This window comes from Carassius auratus, chromosome 29, assembly GCF_003368295.1.
Source record: "Carassius auratus strain Wakin chromosome 29, ASM336829v1, whole genome shotgun sequence".
NCBI lineage: Eukaryota > Metazoa > Chordata > Actinopteri > Cypriniformes > Cyprinidae > Carassius > Carassius auratus.
In genome coordinates, this window is record NC_039271.1 from 10,298,934 (window position 1) to 10,316,525 (window position 17,592).

Here is a 17,592-nt window from a genome sequence, read left to right on the forward strand (position 1 = left end):
CGCCACCTGCTGGCAACAGGAAGATTGGCACATATATGGAATAAACATTGATATATTCTACTTATATTTATGAGTTTAAACGCATATTTCTCACCGTTCACCTATTAACTAAAGCCACACGATGGCGGTGAGCCCGGGTGCGAGGGCCCGTTCATCGCTGCTTGCAGCTTTAATTGTTTTGTTTTTTTTGAGCAACTGGTGCCCCCTCTGGGAGTTGGTGCTCTACGAAGACTGCATACTCTGCATATAGGGAGCGGCGGTACTATCTGGAAGATATATTCCTCAAACCATCGTACAAGTGAAGGTGATGCTAGTCCTTCAAGAATCGCTCAAAACCTTTTCAAGTGTACAGTTTCCTTTTATTGCATCTTGAAATAAATATTTCTGAATTCTGAATCAAACTGGGTTGTGTTTATTGATTTATTTTATAAGACAACTGAAACTTTAATCTCCTTTGTAATATATGTGCTTTTAAACCAAGAACAATGTAATTAGAGATGTATTCCTGCTTAATAATGACTATTATCAAGGGAAAAGGCTTTATAATCATGAACTATTTACTAATGCTTAGCTAATGAGTGCAGTTATTATAAAGTGTTACCAATGCATTTACTAATGTTAACAAATTAGACATTATTATACAGTGTTACCAAACCCTTTAATAATTTATTAGTGTTTTGTAATGATTTTAATGACCTATAAGCATTTGTGAAATAGTTTTGCTTGCATTGCAGCTTAATCTGTCAGTTGAAGAGTTTTACTGTTACATCCATGAGATTAATAAATGTCATGTCACGTCACAGGTTGTCATAGGTCAGTATCAAATGAGTTTGAAATTATAATTTGCAGCACAAATAAGGCTTCTTAGGATGTTTTTAAATCCCAAAAACTGTCAGAAAAGGATAAGGCCTAAGAGATTTCTTAACCTGTAATGAAAGGAAAAAAACACCACCATTAGCAACAACAAAAACAATAACAATTTAAAATATAGATTTTTTTTCCTGATTATTAAAGGAATGATTAGGTCTCTCTCTCTCTCTCTCTCTCTCTCTCTCTCTCTGCCAGACAGCCCCTCCCTACAATCCACACACACTGTCAGTCACCAAAGATTCACAGTCACCAACCCCCTCACACTCACACTCCCCCTCCCTCTCCCCCTCCCTTTCCTCACACAGACGGAGTGGCCAGAGTGAGATCATGTCAGTTGAGAAGTCTGACAGTTTTTTCTTTTCTTTTATCCATACAGTGTTGTAAAGTCATGAAACTATGCATATTTCCTCATAATGATTTGATCTCTGTATGAAAACATGCCTTGAAGTGTTTGGAAGCTGCAATTTAGACATACAATACAATTAATGTTTCCCTTCTTACTGTCCTTTAAAAAAATCACCACGTCAAAACCGTTCAAGCTAACCAAAATCCGTTCGCAATTTAAGTTCCTCGATGTTGTTTCTTCATGTAGTCAAAGTTTGGTGTGTATAGTGTACTTCCCATGTGAGGAGTATGCATTAATTCACAACTGTAAAATCTCAAAAATACACATTCAAATCAAAATAGCTGACTTCCTGTTGATCGTGGCTGATGACTGTGAATTAGAAAGTTGTCCGTCTTGAAAAGAACAATTTATGTACCAAGTTTGGTGTCTGTAGCTAAAACTAACCCCCCCACTTTTGACAAAAGGTGGCGCTATAGAGTGCCTCCTTCACGCCCTTTTAAAAGCTTTTGCCATTGTCTAGCTATCACTAATACTGATATGTGTTTTGAGTTTCATGTAAATCTGAGCTTGTTGTCTGCCTCAAACTCACCATAACAGAACATTCAAGTTTGACACGTTGCCATGGCAACACTATATCAGATATCAATATCCCCACAACAGATTTACATCGGCCGTGTTTTGTCATTATTCTGATGAAGTTTTAAGTAAATCGAGTAAAAATAAGATGCTGAATTCAAAGCATTTGGAAAATGACACACTTCCTGCTGCCAGTTGGTGGCGCTATAACGTTGACTCTTAATAGCCACATATATACAATCGGTATCATACAACGAACAAACCCATGAAGTTTGATCAAATTCAGGAAATGTATGTGGATGTTATTAGACATTTCCTGTTTCTCATTTCTCGCCATAAGTTCCATGCCTCGCCACGGGCAAACCGTTCGAGATATCAAAAATCCCCTCGCAATTTTTCATCCTCAATGTCTTGAGATCATGTTCACCGAGTTTCGTGGCGAACGGGTTGAAAACCTCAGAGGAGTATTTCAAATTCCAGAGCATGCTTTTTTTAAACAGCCCTGAATAGCTGACTTCCTGTTGGGCGGAGCCTATGACATAAAGTGTGAAAGTTGTTCGGCTCAATGAGATCTATAAGTGTACCGAGCTTGATATAAATACATGCAAGTGTGTGTGAGCTATGGTTCAAGAATTCTGACTGTCTTCCAGGGGGCGCTGTAGAGCCCCTGTGCCACGCCCGGGTCCCAGCCTCTGCGGCGTCCTGATGGCCGCAGATTCCAATGTGTGTGCCAATTTTCAAGAGTTTTTGAGCATGTTAAGGCCCCCAAAACACCCCGGAAGGTTTAATAAAAAATAAAAATAATAATAAATATAGCTGCAAGCAGCGATGGCGGGCTCAAGCCACCAATGCCATCGCCACCCCGGTGGCATCAGGTAAACTGTGTCCAGCGGGCACATGCATTCACAATATCCCTCTGGCAGTGACGTTTTAAAGGATATGGCGGTTAAAGGGTTAATCCGAATCATCTAGACTTTAAAATCACATTCACAGAACAATATATATATATATTCCCCAAACATATATATATATATATATATATATATATTTAGTAACACTTTACAATAAGATTTCATTTATAAACATTATGTTAACATGAACAATATTTATATAGCATTAATTTATGTCAGTTAATATTCCAAACTTAAACATTAAAACATTGTTTTATTGTGATTTTTTCCAAGCACATTTTACCAATTCCAAACCATATCAATCTTAATAACTACCATTATTTTTTATTTAATCATTTATGAGTGCTATACAATAGTCCAGGAAAGCTGTAAGAGAAAAACTCCTTATATTCATGTGCAGAATTATTAGGCTGTTTTCTTTTACAGATGAAATGCGCTAAAAAAGAGTTTTAACTCAAACTGTTTGAACTCAAAGTCGAAAATTATGAAATACCCATGAGAAATATCAAACACAAATGCAATACAGAAATGGATAAGTTAAGACTTGACCATTGTACAAAAATGCTGACTGGGTCATGAGGTCAGAAAAGAAGAAGAAAAAAAAAAAACAGGTCAAGAAGAACTGACAAAAATAATTGCAAAATAATTAGGAATTAATGTGAAGATTAATTTTTAGTCAATTCTGCAAGACAGACTTTCAGGAAAGGAGGTGGAATAAAAATGAGCTCCTAAATCTTAATCCCGGATTCTGGAAGATATATTCCTCAAACCATCGGACAAAAGGAGGTGGTGCTGGTCCTTCACGAGTCACTCTAATCTGTTCATAAAGCCTATATATAAAGTCTTAATATATAGTATTTCACAATACTTCATGGTATTCTAATCAAATCATTTTTTGGAATCTTAGATCTCTCAGAACCTGACACCGAGTAATTCTGAGACTCCAGGAAAGTGGCAGTTCTGTAAAATGTTGGCGCTGGAGACTAAATGCTCCCTGATAGTTTCACACCTAATTCACTTAACACACACACACACACACACACACATACACACACACATACACACACACACATTACCCACAGTGACAGAGGGACAGAGTGACATCAGATGTATGATAGTTTTTTAATTTTCTATCATCCATATAGTGTTGTATAGTCATGAAAATATGCATATTTCCTCAGAATGACTTGTCTTCTATGTGTACATTTTTTTGAAGTGTTTAGAAGCTGCACTTAAAAAAATAAAAGACATTTACTGGTTACTTTTTTACTGTTATTTCAAAAAATCACCACGACAAAACCATTCAAGCTATTCAAAATTCATCCGCACCTGTACTGTAAGATACATTCTTTAAACAGTAGTAAAAGAGGATGTGGTGCTGAACCTTCAAGAGTCACTCAAAACGTATCTGTCCATAAAGCCTATAAAGAATTATTCTTAATATACAGTTCAAAATACTTCAGCATGTTGTTCTAATTAAGTGAGGGTCATTTTATCAGTAAAATACATAAAATTCATATTATTTTTCTTTGAAAGATTTCTATAAATGATTTAAATCATACTTGTTTCTACAATAATTATTTAAAAGTGATCATATAGCTCCATCTGGTGGTCATTATTGGTACTAAGAATTGCCAGCTTGATTTATATGTTATGATAGTTCTAATTTTATGCTGGCTCTTGAAAATGATAAAGCTATGAAACTTACTGTGCTTTCTTCAAATGATGACTTCTAGGTATATAAAAAATTATGAAGAGTTGGAATTAAACATTTTAAAGATATAGTAAAATAACTATGGTATTTTTTTTATGTTACTTTAATAAATCTCTATGGCCACACCATTTAAGGTATCCTAAACCCATTCGCAATTTAACATCTTCAGTATATGGCTTCATGTTAAAAAAGTTTGGTGTGAACTACTTGTGTCTTCTTGGAGGAGAATGAATTCATTTACAGGCTGAGTTTATCATAAATCCACAATAACATTTCTGAGTTCTGTATCAATCAGTGTTGTTGTTTGTTTATTTTTATTTTTTTATTTTTCATAGGAAGATAACTGACCCTTTACTCTCCTTTTTAATAAATGAGCTATTTATAGCTGTATTTATAAACTGCTTACTACTGACTATTAATATTGGGACAAGGCTTTATGAAGCATGAACTGACTATTTACTAATGAGTGCAGTTATTATAAAGTGTTATCAATGCATTTGCTAATGTTAACAAATTAGACATTATTTTACAGTGTTATCAAATCCCTTAAATGATTTGTAAGTGTTTTGTAATGATTTTATTGACCTAAAAGCATTTGTGAAAGTTCTGCTTACATTACAGCTTAGTCTTGATCTGTGAGCTGAACAGATTTACTGTTACATCCATGAGATTATGTAAATTCAAATAAATATCATGTCACAGGATGTCAGAGGTCAGTATCAAATTAGTTTGAAATTATTATTTGCAGCACAAATAAGGTTTTTTAGGATTTTTAAAAATCCCTAAAACTGTCAGAAAAGGATAAGGCCTAAGATATTTCTATGTGAGTGGCTAAATTTATTTTTGTTTTTATAATCGTAATACATAAACTATGAAATTATACAAAATGTATAAAAAAGTAAATAAATAAATACGCTACATTAAAAAAGCAGCCACAACAAATGAGTCTCCTTTTTTATATATAAAGATTAAAATTGAAGACAGAAGCAGCTGGTATATGCGGTCACTTAATATTCAAATCCAGTAGATCCACTTCAGATTTATTTCTCAACAGTTTATGTTCACGTGGCTGTTTTCGTTTATATTCGCCAAGCTATTATGTATTTTGAAATAATCTTGTCCGTGATGTGTTCGTTCGTACGACGAAAGGCAGAATCCTGCAGCTCGAGAGATATATGTTATTGTGCCAGTCGCGCTTTCAAATAGTCTTGCACACTTAAACGGGTCACAAACACCTGTATTTAGCTCTTGTTGTGTTATAATGTGTGTATTGTGTGCATTTATGGCAATATTTTATTTTAAAAAGCTCTTAAACAAGAATAAATTTGTTAGTTTTGAACTTGTGGCACTGCTGTGCGCGCTGATCGGAGCGGTGATTTCAGATAGGCAGCCACAAATATTTAATTTTCACACAAACAGTTCAAAAAACATCTTAATTTAGCTCTTGGTGTGTTCTAATTTGTGAATTGTGTGATATCGCTGCAATACTTTATTCTTAATAGCTATGAAACAAGAATAAACTCGTTTTTTCTGAGCTCGTCATTCCACACGCTCCTGCTCAGAGCGGTGATTCATCTCTCGTGTTTCTCACGTATCACTGACCACACATCAATTATTAATGAGCCCTGACCCGGTAATAATCATATATGTTGGTTTAGCTTGTCAGTGTGAATTAAATCTAAGTATTTATTTGTATTTTAACCGATTTAAAAGAGAAACTAAAACTCCGGTAATTGCACCTGTAGGGGCGCAATTTCTCTCAGACAATCGAAGTCTAAGCACATATACTCAAACAGAGGGACAGAAGTGAGATGAGATGTCTGACAGTTTTTTAATTTTCTGTTACCCATACAGTGTTGTAAAGTCGTGAAACTATCCATATTTACTCAGAATGACTTTTTGTCTGTATGAAAAAAGGTTTTGAAGTGTTTGGAATTAAAAAATGCAGGAAAATTAATAATTCCATTTTTAATGTCATTTAAAAAAAATCACAGAGACAAAACCGTTCAAGCTATCCAAAATCTATTGGCAATTTAAGTTGTTTAAAATGTTTTGGCATCATGTAGACAAAATTTGGTGTGTATAGTGTTACTCTCCTCTGAGCAGTATGCATTAATTCACAGCTAAATGTAAAAAAAAATCCACATTCAAATCAAAATAGCTGACTTCCTGTTGATCGTAGCTGATGACTGTGAATTAGAAAGTTGTCCGTCTTGATGAGAACAATTTTTGTACCGAGTTTGGTGTCTGTAGCTAAAACTAACCCCCCCACTTTTGACAAAAGGTGGCGCTATAGAGTGCCTCTTCCACGCCCTCTTATGAACTTTTGCCAGTGTCTAGTTATCATAAATACTGATATGTGTTCTGAGTTTGATGAAATTCTAAGCATGTTATATGCCTCAAAATCACCTGAGAAGTATTCCAGTTTAACATGTTGCCACGGCAACAATATTTTTAGATATCAATATCCCCCCAGCAGATTTATATAGGCTGTGTTTTAACATTATTCTGATGAAGTTTGAAGCAAATCGAGTAATAATAAGATGCTGAATTCAAAGCATTTTGAAAATGACACACTTCCTGCTGCCAGTTGGTGGCGCTATAACTTTGACTCCTAATAGTCACATATATGCGATCGACATCATACAAAGAATAATCTGATGAAGTTTGATTAAAATCAGGAAATGTATGTGGATGGTATTAGACACTTCCTGTTTCTCATTTCTCGCCATAATTTCAACACCTCGCCACGAGCAAACCGTTAGAGATATCAAAAATCCCCTGGCAATTTTTCATCCCCAATGTCTTGAGATCATGTTGACCGAATTTGGTGGCAATCTGCAAAAAAACCTATGACAAGTATTTCAAATTCCAGAGCATGCGCTTTTTACATAACTCTAAATAGCTGACTTCCTGTTGGGCGGAGCCTATGACATGCAATACGAAAGTTGTTCGGCACGATGAGATCTATATGTGTACTGAGTTTCATATGAATATGTGCAAGTATGTGTGAGCTATACATCAACATTTCTGACTGTGTTCCAGGGGGCGCCGTAGAGCCCTTGTGCCACGCCCGGGTCCCAGCCTCTGCAGGCTCCTAAAGGCCACAGATTCCAAAGTGTGCGCAAATTTTCAAGAGTTTTTGAGTATGTTAAGGACCCCAAAAGCCCCCACAACTTTGACGAAAAATATGAATACTAAACCCTAAATAACCAACTTCCTGTTGGGCGGAGCCTATGACATGCAGTACGAAAGTTGTTTGGTTTGATGAGATCTACATGTGTACCGAGTTTCGTGTGTCTACGTGCAAGTATGTATGATATATGGCCCTCAGTATTCCAGGGGGCGCTGTAGAGCCCCTGTGCCACGCCCGTATATCTGTCTCTGCCCAGCCCTAATGGCCGCAGGTTCCAAGGTGTGTGCCAATTTTCAAGAGTTTTCGAGCATGTTAAGGACCCCAAAAGCCCCCGTAACGTTGGAAAAAAATAATAATAATAATAAAAAATAATCCTAAGGAAAACAATAGGGCTCTCGCCCTCCAGGCTTGAGCCCTAATAATAACAAGAATAATCCTTAGAAGAACAATAGGGCTCTTCGCCCCTTCGGGCTTGAGCCCTAATTAAAGCTGCAAGCAGCGATGAACGGGCCCTCGCACCCGGGCTCACCGCCATCGTGTTGCTTTAGTAAAAAGGTGAACGTTGAGAAATATGCATTTAATGTCCTAAATATAAGTGGAATATATCAAAGTATGTCCCATATATGTGCCAATCTTACCGTTGCCAGCAGGTGGCGCTATCATTATAATGGAATATTGGCCTTCAGATGTGTTCAGGCCAGGACTCTTATCAAACATGTGAAGTTTGGGGAAGATTGAACATTTTATGCTTGAGTTACAACAACTTCTCTTGCTGTGGCAAGACATCAAATTTTGTCATGGCGCCATGGAAACGCCCTTTAACAAAAACTCAAGATCCCCAAAAGATAACATTGCACAGGCCTTTAGATTAGACTGACCACAAAATATATGTTAATCTCAAAAAAATGATAGGAGTAGTTTGTCGCAGCGTAAAACATGTCACTTCCTGTTGCCAATAGGTGGCGCTATGACTATAACTGAATGTGGGCATGTAGATCTGTTAAGGGCAGAAGTTTTATCTAACAAGTGAAGTTTGGGGCAGATTGGACATTGTATGTCTGAGTTACAGCAACTTCCTTTTTCATGGCGAAACATCGAAATTTGTCAGGCCGCCATGGACACGCCCTTTAACGAAATCTAAAGATCTTCGCAATTTAACATCGCAAAGGGCTTAAGATTACACTGACCAGGTTTGGTGTTGATCTGAATAAATCTCTAGGAGGAGTTCGTTAAAGTACAACCCCTGAAAATGGCAAAAACAACGCCATTTTTGCAGAGAAAATTCTAAATAACCGACTTCCTGTTGGGATTCGGATTTCGTACCAAGAGACTTTTTTGTAGGTATTGGTGTGTTACATGTGTATACCGATTTTTGTACATGTACGTGAAACATAGCTCGAGGCGCACTCTGTTGAAAGTGTATAGGTGGCGCTATCGAGCCATTTTGCCACACCTGATGGAATTTTGGCCTTCAGATGTGTTCAGGCCAGGACTCTTATCACACATGTGAAGTTTGGGGAAGATCGGACATTTTATGCCTGAGTTATAACATCTTTTATTCCCATGGCGAGACATCGAACTTCGTGATGGCGCCATGGACACGCCTTTTAACGAAAACTCAAGATCTTCACAACTTAACATCGCACAGGCCTTTAGATTAGATTGACCACAAAAAATACATTGATGTCATAAAATTTCTAGGAGTAGTTCATCGCAGTGTAAAATATGTCACTTCCTGTTGCCAATAGGTGGCGCTATGACTATAACTGAATATGGGCATGTCAATCTGTTCAGGTCAGGAGACTCATCAAACATGTGAAGTTTGGGGCAGATTGGTCATTATATGTCTGAGTTATAGCAACTTCCTGTTTCATGGCGAATCATCAAAATTCGCCAGGCCGCCACGGACACGCCCATTAACGAAAACTCAAAAGCTTCGCAATTTAACATCGCAAAGGCCTTCAGATTAGGCATACCAAATTTGGTGTTGATCTGAATGAATCTCTAGGAGGAGTTCGTTAAAATACAACGCATGGAAATGGCAAAAATGACACAAAATTTGCTCATAATATTAGTAATAACCGACTTCCTGTTGGGTTTAGGATTTTGCTCCAAGAGACTTTTTTGTAGGTACTGGAGAGTTACACATGTGTACCGATTTTCATACATGTACCAGAAACGTAGCTCGAGGCGCACACCGTTGAACGTGTATAGGTGGCGCTGTCGAGCCATTTTGCCACACCCACTTCTGAAACCCATATCAGATGTAAATTTTCGCCGGTTCTGAGGTGTGTGCAAAGTTTCATGACTTTTTGAGTATGTTTAGGCCCTCAAAAATGCGATTCATTTTGGAGAAGTATAATAATAATAATAATTAAAGCTGCAAGCAGCGATGAACGGGCCCTCGCACCCGGGCTCACCGCCATCGTGTTGCTTTAGTAAAAAGGTGAACGTTGAGAAATATGCAATTAATGTCCTAAATATAAGTGGAATATATCAAAGTATATCCCATATATGTGCCAATCTTACCGTTGCCAGCAGGTGGCGCTATCATTATAATGGAATATTGGCCTTCAGATGTGTTCAGGCCAGGACTCTTATCGAACATGTGAAGTTTGGGGAAGATTGAACATTTTATGCTTGAGTTACAACAACTTCTCTTGCTGTGGCAAGACATGAAATTTTGTCATGGCGCCATGGAAACGGCCTTTAACAAAAACTCAAGATCTCCAAAAGTTAACATTGCACAGGCCTTTAGATTAGACTGACCACAAAATATATGTTAATCTCAAAAAAATTATAGGAGTAGTTTGTTGCAGCGTAAAACATGTCACTTCCTGTTGCCAATAGGTGGCGCTATGACTATAACTGAATGTGGGCATGTAGATCTGTTAAGGGCAGAAGTTTTATCTAACATGTGAAGTTTGGGGCAGATTGGACATTGTATGTCTGAGTTACAGCAACTTCCTTTTTCATGGCGAAACATCGAAATTTGTCAGGCCACCATGGACACGCCCTTTAACGAAATCTAAAGATCTTCGCAATTTAACATCGCAAAGGGCTTAAGATTACACTGACCAGGTTTGGTGTTGATCTGAATAAATCTCTAGGAGGAGTTCGTTAAAGTACAACCCCTGAAAATGGCAAAAACAACGCCAATATTGCAGAGAAAATTCTAAATAACCGACTTCCTGTTGGGATTCGGATTTCGTACCAGGAGACTTTTTTTTAGGTATTGGTGTGTTACATGTGTATACCGATTTTTGTACATGTATGTGAAACATAGCTCGAGGCGCACTCTGTTGAATGTGTATAGGTGGCGCTATCGAGCCATTTTGCCACACCTGATGGAATTTTGGCCTTCAGATGTGTTCAGGCCAGGACTCTTATCACACATGTGAAGTTTGGGGAAGATCGGACATTTTATGCCTGAGTTATAACATCTTTTATTCTCATGGCGAGACATCGAACTTCGTGACGGCGCCATGGACACGCCTTTTAACGAAAACTCAAGATCTTCAAAACTTAACATCGAACAGGGCTTTAGATTAGACTGACCACAAAAAATACATTGATGTCATAAAATTTCTAGGAGTAGTTCATCGCAGTGTAAAATATGTCACTTCCTGTTGCCAATAGGTGGCGCTATGACTATAACTGAATATGGGCATGCCAATCTGTTCAGGTCAGGAGTCTCATCAAACATGTGAAGTTTGGGGCAGATTGGTCATTGTATGTCTGAGTTATAGCAACTTCCTGTTTCATGGCGAATCATCGAAATTCGCCAGGCCGCCACGGACACGCCCATTAACGAAAACTCAAAAGCTTCGCAATTTAACATCGCAAAGGCCTTCAGATTAGGCATACCAAATTTGGTGTTGATCTGAATGAATCTCTAGGAGGAGTTCGTTAAAATACAACACATGGAAATGACAAAAATGACACAAAATTTGCTCATAATATTAGTAATAACCGACTTCCTGTTGGGTTTCGGATTTTGCTCCAAGAGACTTTTTTGTAGGTATTGGAGAGTTACATGTGTATACCGATTTTCATACATGTACATGAAACGTAGCTCGAGGCGCACACCGTTGAACGTGTATAGGTGGCGCTGTTGAGCCATTTTGCCACACCCACTTCTGAAACCCACATCAGACGTAAATTTTCGCCAGTTCTGAGGTGTGTGCAAAGTTTCAGGACTTTTCGAGCATGTTTAGGCCCTCAAAAATGCGATTCATTTTGGAGAAGAAGAATAATAATAATAATAATAATAATAATAATAATAATAAACGGAGCAATTCCAAGAGGGTCCTCACACCATCGGTGCTCGGGCCCTAAATATAGCTGCAAGCAGCAATGTCGGGCTCAAGCCATCAGTGCAACGCCACCCCGGTGGCATCGGGAAAACTGTGCCCAGCGGGCATAAGCATTTACAGTAGCCCTCTGACAATCAAGTTTTAAGGGATGCGGCAGTTAAAGGGTTACTCCGACCAATCTAGACTTTGAAATCACATACACAGAACAATATATATAACTTTAGTAACACTTTATTTTAATATTTATAAAAAATGTATAAGGTGTGCATTGTAGCTGACACCTATATGAACACATTACAATTGTTTTGTGACTGCAAGTCTTTCTTCTCAAATGCTATTGAGCTTCAAATTTGCATTGGAGCCCATGTGAAAAAGTAGCATAATTTACATATGACTTACAGTTTGTTGTAATAAATATCAAACATTCAAATTAATTGTGCATTATAGCTGTCACCTAGATGAACAATTACAGTTGTTTTTATGGCTGTAAGTCATTCTCTTCAAATGCTACTGACGTTAGAAAAGTTTATAACAATATCACAGGTAACTTTAGAGACGGTCCCTAAATTTGAGACTCTCGAATGTGTAATGTCAAGACAATTGTATGCCTGTTTTTTTTTTCTTTAGTTTTCTTTTCTCTGTGCCGGATAGCTGATGTCCTTTACCCGGGCATAGATGTCCATCCATCAATTACGAACATTCAGCCGCAAACATGAGGTGTGAGCGGTCGCGAGCGCGGATGGGAGAATGGCGCATGTGGGGTTTTTTTTTTTTTTTTTTTTGAGCAAATGGGATGGTGCCCCCTCTGGGAGTTGGTGCCCTACGAAGACTGCATACTCTGCATATAGGGAGCGGCGGTACTATCTGGAAGATATATTCCTCAAACCATCGTACAAGAGGAGATGATGCTAGTCCTTCAAGAATCGCTCAAAACCTTTTCAAGTGTACAGTTTCCTTTTATTGCATCTTGAAATAAATATTTCTGAATTCTGAATCAAACTGGGTTGTGTTTATTTATTTATTTTATAAGACAACTGAGACTTTAATCTCCTTCGTAATATATGTGCTTTTAAACCAAGAACAATTTATTTATATGTATTACTGCTTAATAATGACTATTATTAAGGGAAAAGGCTTTATAATCATGAACTATTTACTAATGCTTAGCTAATGAGTGCAGTTTTTGTAAAGTGTTACCAATGCATTTACTAATGTTAATAAATTAGACATTATTTTACAGTGTTACCAAATCCTTTAATAATGTATTAGTGTTTTGTAATGATTTTAATGACCTATAAGCATTTGTGAAATAGTTTTGCTTGCATTGCAGCTTAATCTGTCAGTTGAAGAGTTTTACTGTTACATCCATGAGATTAATAAATGTCATGTCACGTCACAGGTTGTCATAGGTCAGCATCAAATGAGTTTGAAATTATTATTTGCAGCACAAATAAGGATTCTTAGGATGTTTTTAAATCCCTAAAACTGTCAGAAAAGGATAAGGCCTAAGAGATTTCTTAACCTGTAATGAAAAGAAAAAACACCACCATTAGCAACAACAAAAACAATAACAATTTAAAATACAGATTTTTTTCCCCCTGATTATTAAAGGGATGATTAGGTCTCTCTCTCTCTCTCTCTCTCTCTCTGCCAGACAGCCCCTCCCTACAATCCACACACACTGTCAGTCACCAAAAATTCACAGTCACCAACCCCCTCACACTCCCCCTCCCTCTCCCCCTCCCTTTCCTCACACAGACAGAGTGGCCAGAGTGAGATCATGTCAGTTGAGAAGTCTGACAGTTTTTTAATTTTCTGTTATCCATACAGTGTTGTAAAGTCGTGAAACTATGCATATTTCCTCAGAATGACTTTTTCATCTGTATGAAAAAATTATTTGACATGTTTGGAAGCTGCAATTTAAAAATACAATAATGATTCCCTTTGTAAGGGCATTTCAAAAAATCACCACGGCAAAACCATTCAAGCTATCCAAAATCCATTCACAATTTAAGTTCCTATCAGAAATACTGATGTGTGTTCAGAGTTTTGTGAAATTCTAAGTATGTTATTTGCCTCAAAATCACCTGAGAAGTATTCCAGTTTGACATGTTGCCACGCCAACAATTTTTTAGATATCAATATCCCCCTTGCAGATTTATATCGGCTGTGTTTTAACATTATTCTGATGAAGTTTGAAGCTAATCGAGTAATAATAAGATGCTGAATTCAAATCATTTTGAAAATGACACACTTCCTTCTGCCAGTTGGTGGCGCTATAACTTTGACTCCTAATAGTCACATATATGCGATCGACATAATACAACGAATAATCTGATGAAGTTTTATTAAAATCAGGAAATGTATGTGGATGTTATTAGACACTTCCTGTTTCTCATTTCTCGCCATAATTTCAACGCCTTGCCACAAGCAAACCGTTCGAGATATCAAAAATCCCCTGGCAATTTTTCATCCCCAGTGTCTTGAAATCATGTTGACCGAGTTTGGCGGCCATCGAGTAAAAAACCTATGACAAGTATTTCAAATTCCAGAGCATGGGCTTTTTACATGATGCTAAATAGCTGACTTCCTGTTGGGCGGAGCCTAGGACATGCAATACAAAAGTTGTTCGGCACGGTGAGATCTATATGTGTACTGAGTTTCATATGAATATGTGCAAGTATGTGTGAGCTATACATCAACATTTCTGACTGTGATCCAGGGGGCGCCGTAGAGCCCCTGTGCCACGCCCGGGTCCCAGCCTCTGCAGGCTCCTAAAGGCCACAGATTCCAAAGTGTGTGCAAATTTTCAAGAGTTTTTGAGTATGTTAAGGACCCCAAAAGCCCCCACAACTTTGACGAAAAATTTGAATACTAAACCCTAAATATCCAACTTCCTGTTGGGCGGAGCCTATGACATGCAGAACGAAAGTTGTTTGGTTTGATGAGATCTACATGTGTACCGAGTTTCGTGTGTCTATGTGCACGTATGTATGATATATGGCCCTCAGTATTCCAGGGGGCGCTGTAGAGCCCCTGTGCCACGCCCGTGTATCAGTCTCTGCCCAGCCCTAATGGCCGCAGGTTCCAAGGTGTGTGCCAATTTTCAAGAGTTTTCGAGCATGTTAAGGGCCCCAAAAGCCCCCGAGACGTTGGAAAAAAATAATAATAATAATAATACTAAAAAATAATCCTAAGGAAAACAATAGGGCTCTCGCCCTCCAGGCTTGAGCCCTAATTAAAGCTGCAAGCAGCGATGAACGGGCCCTCGCACCCGGGCTCACCGCCATCGTGTTGCTCTAGTAAAAAGGTGAACGTTGAGAAATATGCATTTAATGTCCTAAATATAAGTGGAATATATCAAAGTATATCCCATATATGTGCCAATCTTACCGTTGCCAGCAGGTGGCGCTATCATTATAATGTAATATTGGCCTACAGATGTGTTCAGGCCAGGACTCTTATCAAACATTAGAAGTTTGGGGAAGATTGAACATTTTATGCTTGAGTTACAACAACTTCTCTTGCTGTGGCAAGACATCAAATTTTGTCATGGCGCCATGGAAACGCCCTTTAACAAAAACTCAAGATCTCCAAAAGTTAACATTGCACAGGCCTTTAGATTAGACTGACCACAAAATATATGTTAATCTTAAAAAAATTATAGGAGTAGTTTGTCGCAGCGTAAAACATGTCACTTCCTGTTGCCAATAGGTGGCGCTATGATTATAACTGAAAGTGGGCATGTAGATCTGTTAAGGGCAGAAGTCTTATCTAACATGTGAAGTTTGGGGCAGACTGGACATTGTATGTCTGAGTTACAGCAACTTCCTTTTTCATGGCGAAACATCGAAATTTGTCAGGCCACCATGGACACGCCCTTTAACGAAATCTAAAGATCTTCGCAATTTAACATCGCAAAGGGCTTAAGATTACACTGACCAGGTTTGGTGTTGATCTGAATAAATCTCTAGGAGGAGTTCGTTAAAGTACAACCCCTGAAAATGTCAAAAACAACGCCAATTTTGCAGAGAAAATTCTAAAAAACCGACTTCCTGTTGGGATTCGGATTTCGTACCAAGAGACTTTTTTGTAGGTATTGGTGTGTTACATGTGTATACCGATGTTTGTACATGTACGTGAAACATAGCTCGAGGCGCACTCTGTTGAAAATGTATAGGTGGCGCTATCGAGCCATTTTGCCACACCTGATGGAATTTTGGCCTTCAGATGTGTTCAGGCCAGGACTCTTATCACACATGTGGAGTTTGGGGAAGATCGGACATTTTATGCCTGAGTTATAACATCTTTTATTCCCATGGCGAGACATCGAACTTCGTGACGGCGCCATGGACACGCCTTTTAACGAAAACTCAAGATCTTCAAAACTTAACATCGCACAGGCCTTTAGATTAGACTGACCACAAAAAATACATTGATGTCATAAAAATTCTAGGAGTAGTTCATCGCAGTGTAAAATATGTCACTTCCTGTTGCCAGTAGGTGGCGCTATGACTATAACTGAATATGGGCATGTCAATCTGTTCAGGTCAGGAGACTCATCAAACATGTGAAGTTTGGGGCAGATTGGTCATTGTATGTCTGAGTTATAGCAACTTCATGTTTCATGGCGAATCATCGAAATTCGCCAGGCCGCCACGGACACGACCATTAACGAAAACTCAAAAGCTTCGCAATTTAACATCGCAAAGGCCTTTAGATTAGGCATACCAAACTTGGTGTTGATCTGAATAAGTCTCTAGGAGGAGTTCGTTAAAATACAACGCATGGAAATGGCAAAAATGACACAAAATTTGCTCATAATATTAAAAATAACCGACTTCCTGTTGGGTTTAGAATTTTGCTCTAAGAGACTTTTTTGTAGGTACTGGAGAGTTACACATGTGTACCGATTTTCATACATGTACGTGAAACATAGCTCGAGGCGCACACCGTTGAACGTGTATAGGTGGCGCTGTCGAGCCATTTTGCCACACCCACTTCTGAAACCCATATCAGATGTAAATTTTCGCCAGTTCTGAGGTGTGTGCAAAGTTTCATGACTTTTTGAGTATGTTTAGGCCCTCAAAAATGCGATTCATTTTGGAGAAGTATAATAATAATAATAATAAATATAGCTGCAAGCAGCGATGGCGGGCTCAAGCCATCAGTGCAACGCCACCACTGTGGCATCAGGTAAATTGTGCTCAGCGGGCACATGCATTCACAATAGACTTCTGGCAGTCAGATTTTAAGGTATACGGCAGTTAAAGGGTTAATCCGAATCATCTAGACTTTGAAATCACATTCACAGAACCATATATATAACTTTAATAACACTTTACAATAATATTTTATTCATAAACATTAACTATGTTGACATGAACAATAATTATTTTAAGATAATTAACAATAATTAGGTTACGACTGACCATTGGACAAAAAATGGTGACCTCACTTCCCTCAGACAGACAGAGTGGCCAGAGTGAGATTACGTCAGTGTAAGAAGTCTGAACCAGTTTTTTAATTTCTGTTGTCCAATACAGTGTTGTAAATTCATGAAACTAGCATATTTCCTCAGAATGATTGATCTCTGTATGAAAAAAAACCTTTGAAATGTTTGGAAGCTGGCAATTTAAAAATACAAGCCAATTAATGATTCCCTTTTCACTGTCATTTCAAAAATCACCACGACAAAACCGTTCAAGCTAACCAAAATCCAT

The 17,592-nt window shown here is 38.0% G+C and overlaps 1 protein-coding gene across 1 annotated transcript in view; it reads right to left on the bottom strand.

Moving 5' to 3' along the window:
- LOC113048675 (phenylalanine-4-hydroxylase-like) overlaps positions 1-17,592 on the bottom strand; it is a 36,525-nt gene that overhangs the window by 18,228 nt on the left and 705 nt on the right. The gene's annotated exons all lie outside the window — the stretch shown is intronic.